Genomic DNA, 15,381 nt, shown 5'->3' on the forward strand with positions numbered 1-15,381 from the left:
ATAAATAGTTATATGGAGAGGTCCCATTATATATATATGTGCATATTGAAACAAGAAAGAAACAAAGAAATATATCAGATTCGCAAAGGGAACAAGTGTTAAAGTTAAAGGTCTGGACCTGAAATATATATATATATATATATATTATATATATATATTATATATATATATAAGATAGATAGATATATATATATATATATATATATATAGATATATATATATATATATATATAGTATATATATATATATATATAGATTATATATATCATTACGCTTCATAAAGTCCATCGGGTCCGCTGCACCATAGAGCTATGTACGTTGGGTTCCGCCGATTGCGATTTGTGATAGGCAGACCCAAAACATATATATACTATGTTGTAAAGTTCTGGCAGGTCCGTTGTATAGTAAAGTCCCTCATATACATGCATATGGGTTCCACCGATCGTGATTTGTGATGACGAACCCGAAAAGATATATATTACATTTATAATTTCGGCGGGTCCGCAATAACATAGAGCGCCTTTATATCTATATATATATATATATATATATATATATATATATATATATATATATATATATAGATATATATAGATATATATATATATATATATATATATATATATATATATATATATATATATTATATATAGATATATATATATATTATATATATATATATATAGATATATATATATTATATATAGATATATATATATATATATATATATATAGATATTATATATATATGGGTTCTGCTAATTGCGATATGTAATGGCCAGACCCGATAATACATATTTATGTTTAATTCCCCGTCGGGTCCGCAATCATCGCATAACGTTTGTATATGTATATGACTTATGCCGATTGTGATTTGCGATGATGATCCAGACCCGAAAACTATATATTGTGTTTTATAATTCTGACAGGTCCGCAAGGCGTACGAAAAGGCAAATTTAAAGTTACAAGCGAGATTTCGGGTGGAGCAAAAATGGTAAGTGGTTTTTAGTGGAGCTCACCCAATCCCACTTATCACTCAACACGTAGCAGCTAGGTGGAGAGAGAAAACTGCCCATTTTGGGTGGGTATTCTCTGGGCTTATGTCCCACCCGAAATCTTTGTAGACCATCTAATCCACTAAGCGCAGATCTATGGTGGGGATCTATCGGGAAAATATGTTGCCTAGAGAACTATGCAAAGGCTTTGAAAAGTGCAGAAAATATATGTTATGCATGCTTTATGGGTATGTTCATTATAGATGATTTATAATGAATTTAGCGCGGATATAAGGGTTTATAGGTAAATACCATGGTATAACCAATGTTAAGGAGTGACTTAAGCAGGCATATATATATTTGGGTTAATAAAAGGATATTGAACGTTTAGAAGGGTTGATTGAGTCCCAATAAGTGAATGTGACTAAGGGTTAGTCTATGTTGGGTTTAATAAATTATTCCACATAGGGATTTATGAAAGGGACCTTAACCATTATGGATTAAAAGTTTGACTCGGAAGATCATTAAAGACACAGGTCTTGATACATGTGTAAGCCCCGGTTTACACAAGTCAACACAGTTCATTACGACTAAAGTGAATTAAACATCATTTAGGGCATTTACAGAGGAACTCGGCATCGGATTAACAGAGCAAGCCAACAGTTATCATCCTCTTCTAAATTCAATTATGTTCATGTTATTTCATGTTCTTTAAGGTGTCTTTTACCCTCTATAAAATTTTGTAATAGTTTTTACTTTATATAGTTAGAGAAGCAGTTAATAATTTGGGCAGTTCAGAAATCGACAATTGTTCCACAATGTATAAAAGGATGAAAATTTACAAAGAAAGGATTTGAATTTTGGGAGAACCCGAAGACTAGGCCACTGTATTCCTGATATAATCATTGATTAATGAAAGAATTAGAAGTTTCCATGAGTTGTTGGGTATAATTTTGTAACCTTCTCTGTCATGTGTCATGATATGTTTTCTTCTTTCAAGCATAGTAATGAAGCTGCAGGTTTTTATTTTCTTATGTAGATAAAGTTAAAATTCCTTAAAAGAGCGCTCCTATACTTGATGTTTCCACCTTCCTTTCTAAGTCATAGATAATAGTTTCTGTGAAAGACCAGCATATTATCTTTAACTTCTCCAAAAGTCACAGATAGTAGTTTCTGTGTTAAGTAGCATATTGTCTATGATTCAGTTCTCATTTTCATAATTCTTATAAGTTGCAGATAGTAGTTTCTGTGAAAAACCATCATATTATCTTTAACTTCTCCTTCAAGCTTTCTTCACTCATCATTTATATCTAGCAACAAATGGCATTATGAGATGTTCTGGTCATAAATGTATTAAGGGTTAAAGACCAAGTTTTCTAGGTCCCTCATTTGAGAACACAACAAACAATAAGTGACAGTAAAATTTATTAATGTCTTAAGCACAATTTCTCTACAGCCAGGAATTTTTTTTCTTAAGGTACAACATTAATTGGCGCTGCTACTGGGGAGAGAAGACAAGAACACTTTTCCCTGGGTTTTTCATGTTTTCCTCTGGTTGTTTAGTGAGGAGGAAATATTTGGTTGTTTTGAATGAAAGCAATAAGTCCGGCTTCAAGAAAACCCCATACAAGATCAGACACTTCACAACAGAAGGTTCAATCTCTTTCAGATCCTGAAAGGCTATTTTATAAGAGGGTTGGAAGCTCTAAGTTTCCAATTACACCAATTCCTACATTGCCTACATCATGAAGCAATTCACCTGAACATTCATTTGATAAAGAGTCATCTTTTTCATCATTTTCATTATAGGAACCTAACTTTCAAGAGCAATCTTTAGAGTCCGTTACTTTTCATTTACCTTCTATAATCATTCAACCTCAACCAATATGCACATTACCACCTCTGCACATTCCATCTACCTCATAGTCAGGTTCCACATCTGTTGGTAATCAAAGTTCAATAAACATGGTAGTACCTACATTCTTGATGAAAAGGTATGCACCTCTTCAATTTCCAGAACCATTAAATAAAATGCCACAGGATTACCTCAAAACTCTTCCTCGTTTTATAGGGGAAGATGAACAAACTGCAGAGAATCATGTGTCAATATTTTGCAATTTTTCAAAAAACAAAGATGTTGAACATGTAGATGTTGCTCTAAGACTTTTTGTTCATTCCTTGGATGGAGAAGCAAGAAAATGGTTTAAAGGACTTCCCAATAATACTATTCCTTCTTGGGAAGAGATGGAACGTTTGTTTATTCAGAGATGGGGAGAAAAAAGAGACCATGGGTATTCATTAACAGAGTTTAATTCCATAAAGAAAAAGTCTGATGAAACTGTGGTTGAATTTGTCAGAAGATTTAATAAATTGTACAATAGTCTCCCAGCAGAGATTAAGCCTCCTCCTGCTAGTGCAAAAATAACTTTTGTAGGGGCTTTTGAATCAAATTTTGGCTTCACATTAAGGAAAAGAAGAGCTCCAACCCTTGATCAAATCCAAATAGATGCATTGGAAATAGAAGCAAATCTGGTAGCTGCAGGAAAAGCACCAAAAACACAGCCTATCTAAGACAAGGGAAAGGCAAAGATGGAATCCTCTCAAAGTCAAGCATTGGAGGATATGTGTGATGTAATTAAAATTTTGTCAGATAAGGTAAATAAATTAGAGTTATAAAATAATAATTTTTAGAAGCAAACACAGTATAATAAGAACTTGAATCCCAAATATAGAAGACAACCTTTGCAAATCTTGCAAAGGGAAAGAAAAGATCAAGATCAAATTCAAGCACCATTATATATGGAGGCAGATCTTGTTGAAAAGCAAGAGAATCCTAAAGATCAAATTTTTACATTATATGCAGTGGATGAAGATGAACTTGGAATCGAAGAAGAAGAGTATGAATATGATGAAACATATTCCATTCATGATAAAATTAATGGATATTGGAAACAATTCTCTGATTTTATGCAGGCTGAACTACATAAGAAATATGACTTGAGATCTAGGAAAATATCAAGAAATCAAGAAAATGAAAGTAAGCAGCAAGTTTCAACTTCCTCACCAAAGGTGACTCCACAAGAATCTCAGTATACAAAACAAGTGAATAAAGGAAAGCAGCAATATAACGCAAATGGAAAGACATAGATACTTCAAGGTGAGTCTTCTCAAGATCAAACTGGAAAAATTCCTTTCGAGAGACTTGTTTCAATTCCTCAAGTAATCCCAGTCATGAAAAAAGGTGAGGAGGAGAACGAAAGGACTGCTAAATAGGGTCACTTGTTTAGTCTTCCTACGGAGTTGGAAAAGGTAAAAATCTAGGTTCCTCTTACAGAATTGACAAAAATACCTATTTATCAAAAGGAGATTGCTTAGTTTGTTAGTTTGAAAGAAAATGAGATTATAAATGACACTGTAAATCTTCAGGATGACAAACCAGTAGTGGTTTTTGGTCCACATGTAGAAGAAGTAGACCCTTCAATACCTCCTTTTTATATTTCCTTATCGGCTCATGAATTCCTCTTACATAATTGTATGTTTGATTTTGGAGCGTCACATAATATTATGCCTTTGTCAGTGACGAAGAAACTAGATCTACAAGTTACCAAACCCTATAGGGACTTGTATTCTTTTGATTCGAACAAAGTCAGGTGTTTGGGGGTTATTAAGGATCTGGTAGTGTCACTAGCCCAAATTCCAGCTAGAAGCTTGGTCATGGATGTAGTAGTAGTAGATATCCCTGCTAGATTTGGAATGCTTCTATCTAGGTCCTGGGGGGCTAAATTGGGTGGTGTTTTGAAACTGGATTTTACATATGCTGTTATACCAATTTTTGGTGGGGAAGAGAGGAGATTGTACAGAGAAACTAGATTTGTAAAAACAATTACAATAAATGGAGCAAGTAATTCACCTGTATATAGCCAAGAGAAGGATGACTTTGCTTGTTTCACACTGTATGATAATGCAGAGCTGGCTGAAGATAATCAGAAGCAGCTTGCTTCAGCCAATGTAATTATAGAGCTGCAAACTGAAGGAGTGTGGAAATGCTTCTTTGATGGATATTATTCCAAGGAAGGAACAGGTGTTGGTTTTCTTCTAGTTGCACATGGAGGTAATATGTTCCCTTTTTCTTTCAAATTAGAGTTCGAGGCAACAAACAATATGGAAGAATATGAGTCCTTTATTATTTCTATACAAACAGCTAAATTGATGGGAGTTAAGTCAATTTTCGCTTTTGGAGGTTCAGAGCTGATTATCAAGCAAATAGAAAATCATTTCCAAACAAAGAACCCTAGGCTTAGGGTATACAAAAATGAGGTATGGGATTTGATTGAGAACTTTTTTGAAGCTTTTAACATTCAATTTATTCCAAGAAATGAGAATAGATTAGCAAATTAATTTGCTGTGGCTGCTAGTACTTTCAAGTCTCCTATTAATCCAAGACTAAGATATGAGGTAGGGATGAGACACAGACCCTCTATTTCTGATAATGTTAAATATTGGAAAGCTTTTGAAGATGATCAACAAATAAAAGAATTTTTTACTATAGCTGAGGAGTTTTGGGGCATAGAAATTGATCAGGATAAAGAAGAAACTATAGCAGTTGCAGAAATCAGTGGTTCAAAAGATTCAATAGCTAATCAAAATATTGTTCAATTGAAGGGTAATATTTTGCCAAAGGGACTTGTTCCTCTTGAAAGGCTTTCTAACCCCAATGATGTGGTTGTTGACTCAGGGAAGGTTTTACAGGATGAATACATTCAGGATCACAACATTGGAACTCAGGAGAAACTCAAAATGAATTGTTTTTTCAAGATTCATTGGCGGAATGGTTCTAGGTTAAGCACTCAAATGCTAACCTGGTACCATTGGAAGATTGACTTCACCTAATGGAGATCAATCATGTACATATGTAGGAACTTGTATATAAATAAGCTCAGGTGTTGAGCATTTGGTTTTTAGTTGCATTTCTTCAGTTTAATCATTAGTTGATGAATAAGGGTGACTTTCCCAGTTAGAAACTGGTTTGCAAAGGCTTCAGACTTCAAGATTGTCAGGTTCTAGTTTGTCAAATTTCAAGGTTTTCACGGTTTTGGACTCCATGCCCAACTAAGGCTACTGATCTATGATTCTCAATATTTTTCTATCAAAGTGCAAGCATCTTATCACTGCAGATATCGGCGTGAAATCACTGTACAAAATTTTCACACAATTAATCTTGGTGAAGCAATATATGACTCCATGCCCAATGGATAAGGCACTAATCTACAATTCTTAGTGCTTCTATGGCAAAAGCACTATCCCCAGTTGGAGGCAGATGTTGTAGCTTATATTGTGTTTAAGCTTATTATTCATTTTTATCGCAATGTGTGGTCTGAAAATCATTGCAGGGGTTCAACCTTTATGCCGCTCTCTTATCCACAAAGTCCAAAAGAAATGAAGCATTTTATTTATTATATATTATAATCACAGAGGAAACAACTGTTAAAGAATCGGCCCATGTGATCATGTCAAATCGCAATATAAATAGTTATATGGGGCAGTCCCGTTATCTAGATATATATATATATATATGTGTGTGTGTGTGTGTGTGCATATTGAAACAAGAAAGAAACAAAGAAATATATTGGATTCACAAAGGGAACAAGTGTTAAAGTTAAAGGTATGGACCTAAAATATATATATTACGCTTTATAAATTCCGTTGGGTCTGTTGCACTGCAGAGATATGTACGTTGGGTTCTGCCGATTACGATTTGCGATAGGCGGACTCGAAACATATATATACTACATTTTAAAGTTCCGGCGAGTCTGTTGTATAGTAAAACCCCTCATATACATGCATATGGGTTCCACCAATTGCGATTTTCGATGACGGACCTGAAAATATATGTATTACATTTATAATGGCGGTGGGTCTGCAATAACATAGGGCACCTTTATATATATATATGGGTTCCGTCGATTGCGATATGCAATGGCCGGACCCAATATTACATATATTATGTTTAATTCCCCCGTTGGGTCCGCGATCATCGCATAATGTTTGTATATGTATATGACATACACCGATTGCGATTTGTGATGGCAATCTGGACCCGAAAGCTATATATTGTGTTTTATAATTCCGACGGGTCCGCAAGGCGTATGAAAAGGTAGATTTAAAGTTACAAGTGGGATTTCGGGCGGGTATTCTCTGGGCTTATGTCCCACCTGAAATCTTTGTAGACCGTCTGATCCACTAAGCACAAATCTACGGTGGGGATTTATCAGGCAAATCTATTACCTAGAGAACTGTGCAGAGGCTTTGAAAAGTGCAGAAAAGGTATGTTATGCATGCTTTATGGGTATGCTCATTATAAATGGTTTATAATGAATTTAGTGCATATATAAGGGTTTATAGGTAAAGACCATGGTATAATAAATGTTAAGGAGTGACTTAAGCGGGCATATATATATTTGGGTTAATAAAAGGATATTGAAGGTTTAGAAGGGTTTATTGTGTCCCGATAAGTGAATGTGACTAAAGGTTAGTTTATGTTGGGTTTAATAAATCATTCCGCATAGGGATTTATGAAAGGGACCTTAACCATTATGGATTGAAAGTTTGACTCGGAAGATCATTAAAGACACAGGTCCCGATACATGTGTAAGCCCAGTTTTACACAGGTCAACACAGTTCATTATGGCTAAAGTGAATTAAACATCATTTAGGGAATTTACAATGGAACTCAGCAGTGGAGTAACAGAGCAAGCTAGCAGTTATCGTCCTCTTCTGAATTCAATTATGTTCCTGTTATTTCATGTTATTTGAGGTGTCTTTTACCCTCTGTAAAATTCTGTAATATTTTTTACTTTATATAGTTAGAAAAGTAGTTAAATAATTTGGGCAGTTTCACAAATCGACAACTATTCCATAATGTATAAAAGGATGAAAAATTACAAAGAAAGGGTTCAAATTTTGGGAGAACCCAGAGACTAGGCCACTGTATCCCTGATATCATCATTGATTAATGAAAGAATCAAAAGTTTCCATGTGTTGTTGGGTATAATTTTGTAACCTTCTTTGTCATGTGTCATGATATGTTTTCTTCTTTCAAGCATAGTAATGAAGTTGCAGGTCTTTATTTTCTTATGTAGATAAAGTTAAAATTCCTTAAAAGAGTGCTCCTATACTTGAAGTTTCCACCTTACTTTCTAAGTTATAGATAATAGTTTCTGTGAAAGACCAACATATTATCTTTAACTTCTCCAAGAGTCATAGATAGTAGTTTCTGTGTTAAGAAGCATATTGTCTATGATTCAGTTCTCATTTTCATAATTATTCTAAGTTGTAGATAATAGTTTCTGTGAAAAACTAGCATATTATCTTTAACTTCTCCTTCAAGCTTTCTTCACTCACCATTTATATCTAGCAACAAATGACATTCTGAGATGTTCCGGTCATACATGTATTAAGGTTTAATGACCAAGTTTTCCAGGTCCCTCATTTGAGAACACAACAAACAACAAGTGACAGTAAATAATATTTATTAATGTCTTAAGCACAATTTCTCTACAACCGGGAAATTGGTTTCTTAAGGTACAACAAAATGGAAGAGACATGACTAGATGCATTGGCCCACTTGAGTGGAGTTGGGTGTTTGCATTTGACATTAGGGGTATGTTGAGGTCTAAAATGGACCTCCTAAGGAAAATAATAAAATAATAGATAAAATAATAAAATAATATTTAAGAATTTTTAAAGAAAAAAACTACCTTTTATTGTACTTTTGACTTATATCCTTGTAGTTTTACTCAAATGTGTACACACTTTTCATACTTTCGAATAGACCCATAACAAAAAAAAATAAAAATACATGAAAAAAAACATGTTGAACATGTGTTTTCATATATTTTCAATGTTTTTTTATGTGCACCTTCTTAGAAGTATGCAAAGTGGGTAATAATTTAATGTGTAATTTAATTCTACAACCAACAGGTCTCTACACTTGAAAATTGAGTAAACCTACAAGGAGATAAGCCGAAAATACAATTAAAAAAACAATTTTCTTATTTTCCCTCCAAAACATTTTCCCCTCGGGATGACATCATCATCTTAAATCATATTGGTTGTTTTAAAGTTAATTTTTTTAGTTAATTTATTGTATTGAGACCCATTTTTTACCTCAAAATTCCCCTAATGAATAGTGGGACAATGTTGATATGTTCAAGATGGCCTTGTGGATAGGATGACCGAACAATCAAATAACGTAGGTGGATGGGGTGATTGGGAAAAACAGGATGATGTGGGTGGTATTGTTGTAAGATATATGGTTTTTCATAATGATTTGACTTGATATGATATTGGGTCCATTTAGAACATTGTGACTTGCTAATTCATAACAAGGCATGTATAAGTAGACACCTCATTGAGCCAAGGTAGGAAAGCAAAAGGAAAGTAGTCAGCAATTGGTCAATTGTAGCCAAGTTTAGGTTCAATGCATCATTGTTCAACTTGCATTGGCTAGGTAACTCGGAGATGGAAGAGGACCTATAAGAGCAAAGCATGCAAATGCTTAAGGGCTTAGGTAGACAATTCACTAGAAACTTGCCTTTATAATTACATTATATAAATGAGCCATGGGGAGATTGGTTGCACTTGTATATTCTACTTGAAACATTCTTTATATAATCAAGAGTGAAGGAACCTTTCATTGTGTCCATCCATATTGTTTTTTATGGTTGTCTCATGTTTAAGCAATGTTACCATTCCTTGTATGATTATGCTAGTAAGTGTTAAATTGGTTGTGTTGTGGAATGTTTTAAGTATGTGATCAAATGCACGTCTAGTGTGCCTTTTAAATAATATAAATTGAGCAATACTTAGCTTTGTATATAACTACTATAACTTAAAGTGAAGTTCTAGATAAACTTTAGTAAAGAGGTGTATTTTGATTGTAGTAAACAAATGACTATATTCAAGACAACATATTTCCACATGATTGGAAATGATGAAACAAAAAAAAAATAGGTTGTGACAAAATGTCTTTCACAAAAAGGGCATAAAACACTCATGCCTCTCAAGCGAGTACCAAAATTCACTATTTATTTTAATTCATATTTAAACTTATTATTAAAAATTAATAATTCTATGTTTGAATCTCCATAATTTATATGATTAGTAGAAACATGTATCTAGATATGTATGATTTGCTACACATGCATTACATGATTGTATCAAAGTATTTGAGTTCCACATTATTTTTCGTAAAGACTACATATAAATTTTCTTTCTTGTCATTTGAATTCTCTCAAGGTCTCCAAAATTCGGTGCAAATATTAGAGTTATTAGTGGGTAAATAAAGTGAAAATATCATTGTCAATAATATACCACATACAATTATTGCTATGGATCACATAATTGTTAAAGTTCCCAACCTACCATTTAAGTTTCTAATTATTGTTATAGTGTTTTCTTCTCAAAGGTGTACAGAAAGAAATCACCTAAGATTGTGGATGACAAACAGTCTCAACAATATCAATGGATGCTAAACATTGTAGATTTGCAGAAAATGATAGCATCAAAGCCTTCCAAAATCTTGATCTATGCCACAATCATAGTTAAACGGTAAAATGAAATAGTAATAAATGCGAGTAACTCCAATAATCCAATGGAAACTATATATACAAAGAATAGATTTTATTAAACAACACATGTGAAGGGAACAAATAAGTGTTACTAATCCCCCTCTATGAGATGGGTTCTTGGCTATCCTCAAACATCTTCAACGTTTGTAGAGTCTCTCTCCTCTATAATGTGTAAACCCAGTGAATAAAAAGTTTGAGCTCAATGGGAACTTAAATGGAAATAAAAATGGTGTGCGACAGTGATAATAATCAAAGTTACAATAGTGAGTGAAATAATGGAAATAATCGAAAATGAATAATGAATGGAAAACCCTTCTATTTATAACAAAATATTTAGTTATCCTCTAATAATGAGCAATAATAAAATATTATTAACCCCATTCTAGGAATAACCACTTGGAATATTTTATTATATTTGGTTAGGAGGGAAAAAGTATTTAAACTTTTATTTAGAAATAATAAATAAATAAATGATTTATTTATCATCTCAAGAAATATGGTTAAGGAACAATAAAAAATAATGATTTATTTAACTATTCCTGAGGGATTTAGCCACACTTGACAAGGAATAATAATTAATTAATTATTCCTAGAGAAAAATAAGATAATTAATAATTTATCTATTTATTTTCATGAATTGGTCAAATATGACAAGGAATATTGATTAATCAATGGTTTAATTATTTATTCCTATAAGATAATTAAATAAATTGTGATTTATTTAATTATTCTTCATGGGTTTAATTATAAATTACTTAACAAATGTGGTTTATTAAGTATTTTCTCATAGTGAAAGCAACTTTACTATGGTAAAATTGGCCTTACATGGTGTACTTTGATCCATCTAGTAAATTAGGCTAGACAATCAATTTTTTGGTGATAACAGTTATGATTGGGTAAATAATATCAAAATTTTATCAAGAATATTAATGAAACATAATTCCCAACATAAAACTTAATGTTAAAATATTATTCTATGGAGAATACATATATAGGGTTAAACATATATATGATATCATTTCAAATAATGTATATATGTAATTAAATTAATTTGAAATAGTAAATGTCCATGTAACATTGTTTGGAACAATAATAAATTGTTTTATATGTAATGCATGTTTTATATATAGCGATTATTTCGGATATGTTATTTAGAGGTATGAATGTATTGGGGTATTCAACGGAGGTTATCCTATTCATTAAGGAGTTATTGTTTAAATAATCTTTATTATATATCTTGCAATTGTGATCCACATTCACTATATTGGTGTAGATGGTGTGTACTTTTAGTTTATTATCATATTATAAAGATTTGGTTCATAATATTTGGGTCTAAGACATAAGATCCTAATGTTCTTCTCCTTCAAATGAGTCACTTTGAAATAATCCTTATAAATATTTTTGGTCAACTTTAATACTAGAAAGTTTTCAAGAACTTGAAGACACATAGTGAGTTACTTTTCCTTAAAAAAATAGGTTTTGGATAATAAAAAATTGAGATATAGCATATGGAAGTTATAATTTTTTACTAATCCTAAAATTATTCTCCAATGATGCACATTGAAATTATAAATAGATTTGTTTTTGGTGAACTTTTAAAATACGGGATTTTTAGGAATGTGATGATACATTTCAAAGCATTTTTTTATAAAAGGAATTAAGTTTTTCTTTCAATATAACCTATTATATATTTCCCATGAAAGTTACGGTTTGTTCCTAGACCTGAAATTGGTCTCAAATGAGTCAACTCTTCATTTTTTTATCTAAATGTTTGTAGTGGATTTTAAAATTATGAAATTTTTAGGATTTTAAGAAAACATACAAATTTATTTCTGGTAGAAATTTTACATTTTTATTCTCTATAATTCCCAAGTTACAAGAAATGGAAAACACAATTTTTGACTAACCCTAAAGCTAGTCTCAAACAAGTTCTCTAGGTAATATAGTCATATCTACTTCTAAAATGATAAAAATCTAATGAAAAAAATTATGTTGGAAAGAGAACGTTCCATATTATTTTATATACAAATTTTATAATCATATGAGAATAAATTGGACATCTAGAGCTAAGAGTTTGACATCTAATAATAAACCACTAAATGAGTTAATATATTGAAAGAAGAAAATAAGTATTCTCAAATTTAGGAAAAATAAGGATCTTAGATGATGAGACTACCAAAATACTTGAAGAGGAAATTTAGAATAAAATTGAGAAATATCTAAATATTGATGAGGTAAAATTATAAATGAAATATATTATTGAATAAGGATTTGATACTTTATAAATGGGTTCACATTCCATCTTTAAAGGGATAGAAAATACAAGTTTCAAGACGGTGACTAAAACATACTTACTAAAAGATACTTGAAGACGTTGAACTCCGTGTAGAGGACGTACATGTCAAATATGATAGTATTATCACTAAATATGAAGTAATAAAATACTAAGAAAGGAGAATAGAGGAACCCATTATATATGAAAATAATACAAATTAAATGGGTGTGTAGAGTGAAGGAAATCCATTAAATGTGGAATTGTTTTGACACCCTCATTTTCATGAAATATTTCAAGAAAGAAAAGAAGATTGATTTTGACATTATGAAGGAAGAATATGGAATACATAGTAATATTCAAGTAATACTTCATCATAAAATATTATTCAATAGGATATTATTAAAGAATAACAACTACTACAAATTGGAGAAGTTACAACAACAATGCATGGAATCAAAAGAAACAAAATTATGCAACAACTATGCATCAAGGATTAAGATAAATTCTGATTCAATTTGGATGGATGGATAATAATTGATGGAAAGAAGAAACCATGAAAATAAGAAAATCACATTACTTAGTTTCATCACATAGAACATTTAAATGCAAATCTTTGAGGACAAAGATTCTGAAGGATGCATTAGAGAAATTTTGAGGTCTAAAATGGGCCTCCTAAGGAATATTATAAAATAATAGTGGAAATAATAAAATAAAATTAGATTACCTCATCGAGGAAAAAGAAGAAACCTACCTTTTCAACTCGTATTTTCAGCTTATCTCCCTATTATTTTACACAAATTTTGAGTGGGAGCACTCGTTGGATGCAAAATTTAATCTTGCATCCAAGGAGCTCTCCCGCTCAAAATTTGAGTAAAATAATAGGGAGATAAGATGAAAATACGAGTTGAAAAAATAGCTTTTTATTTTATTATTATTGTTATCTTTTTATCTTTTTACTCCAAAAATGGTGAATCATCCCCCATGGTTGACATCATCATATTGAATCCTAATGGTTCTTATAAAGTTGATTTTTGTTGTACAATTTTGTTTTGAGGCCCATTTCTTATCTCAAAATTTCTCTAATGGTATTATGGTATGATAAGGGGGGTATATATGACATTAAATGTATATGATATGACCCTAAATTGGGGTATATATGGTAATTAAATAAATATGTCATAAGTAAATGTCTATGTAACACCCATTAACCTAATAATTAAAGGGCTACATGTGTAATCTATGAATAGGTATATAGGTGGATTATGCAGTCATTATTGGGGTCATGATTTAGATCTGTGAGTGCATCAATGTATTTGAAGGAGATTACCTAATCAATAAGGAGTTATTACGTAATCTGTATTATGTATTTGAGAGTTTTGTTCCACACTCACATTGATTTACATGGCATGTAATTTTGGTTTATTATTATATTATATGGGTTTGATTCATAACAATCAATAACAATATGTGAAAGAAATAGGTAGAGTTTGACCATTCAAGTGGAAACATTTCCTTGGCATTGTTTTTTTTGTGACACTTACTAGCCATGTCCATTGATTCATTTCTCTATGTTATTCATTATTATAGAAACACATTCACATACACACACATATAGTGAATAAATATTCCATTAGTTAGTAATGCATGGGTGGTGATATTTCCTCCACCAAGGTTCAATCCCTTCAAGAAAATGTCATGATTTGGCCCCCATAAATACTTGGGTATCCTTACTGTCATTAGAATAATACTTGGGTGTTGATTATGCATAAATAATAGCTAAATAAGTCTTTACATCATTAGGTCTACTTCCCACCACAAGTGATCCAAAATAGATACTTGTTGGTGTATTTTAATGCTCTTCTTTAGTTCCTTCATGAATGTTAACATTAAATTTTCATCATTTATTTATGGAGAAATATATGGAATCAACATAATTTTACTAATATTTCTTAAATATCTAAAATAAATTCATTTTGTTTATATTGAATTCATTGTCTTTATTTCCAGTGAATCGGTTGATTGATGCATATAAAGTAAAGTGATGTCATTAGAAAATTTTGAAGTTTCATTCCCTGATCTATGTCCATTTCTTCAAACTCTTTATCTTATGCGGTTGCATAACAATTAAAATAATATATATTTTTCTTATGCTAAATGTTTTCCTAAAGCTTAGTTTTTTTCTTAAATATTGCTTGGTATCAAAGCATATGATCTTTTGGAGAAAATTTTAATTGAAGGAGTGGTTTCTCTCTATTGAGTATTCACTTCTCCTATATCACTCATTGATTTAGAGAATCTCAAACATAAGATAAATATTTCATTATAGTAGGGCTCATTGTGATTTGAGTTGTTGGTACATTCTCCATTAAAGAACCTTAGCTATGACTTGCATTACACAAATTCAAGTCGCTCAATTTTCCAATCCTACCTAGTCAACTATTTTTTGGATTGATTTGTTGTTAGCATATAGAGATAACTAGAA

The sequence above is a fragment of the Pinus tabuliformis genome, chromosome 4_2 (genome assembly GCF_031772625.1).
Source record: "Pinus tabuliformis cultivar Carrire ecotype Pingquan chromosome 4_2, CPIR1, whole genome shotgun sequence".
Lineage (NCBI taxonomy): Eukaryota > Viridiplantae > Streptophyta > Pinopsida > Pinales > Pinaceae > Pinus > Pinus tabuliformis.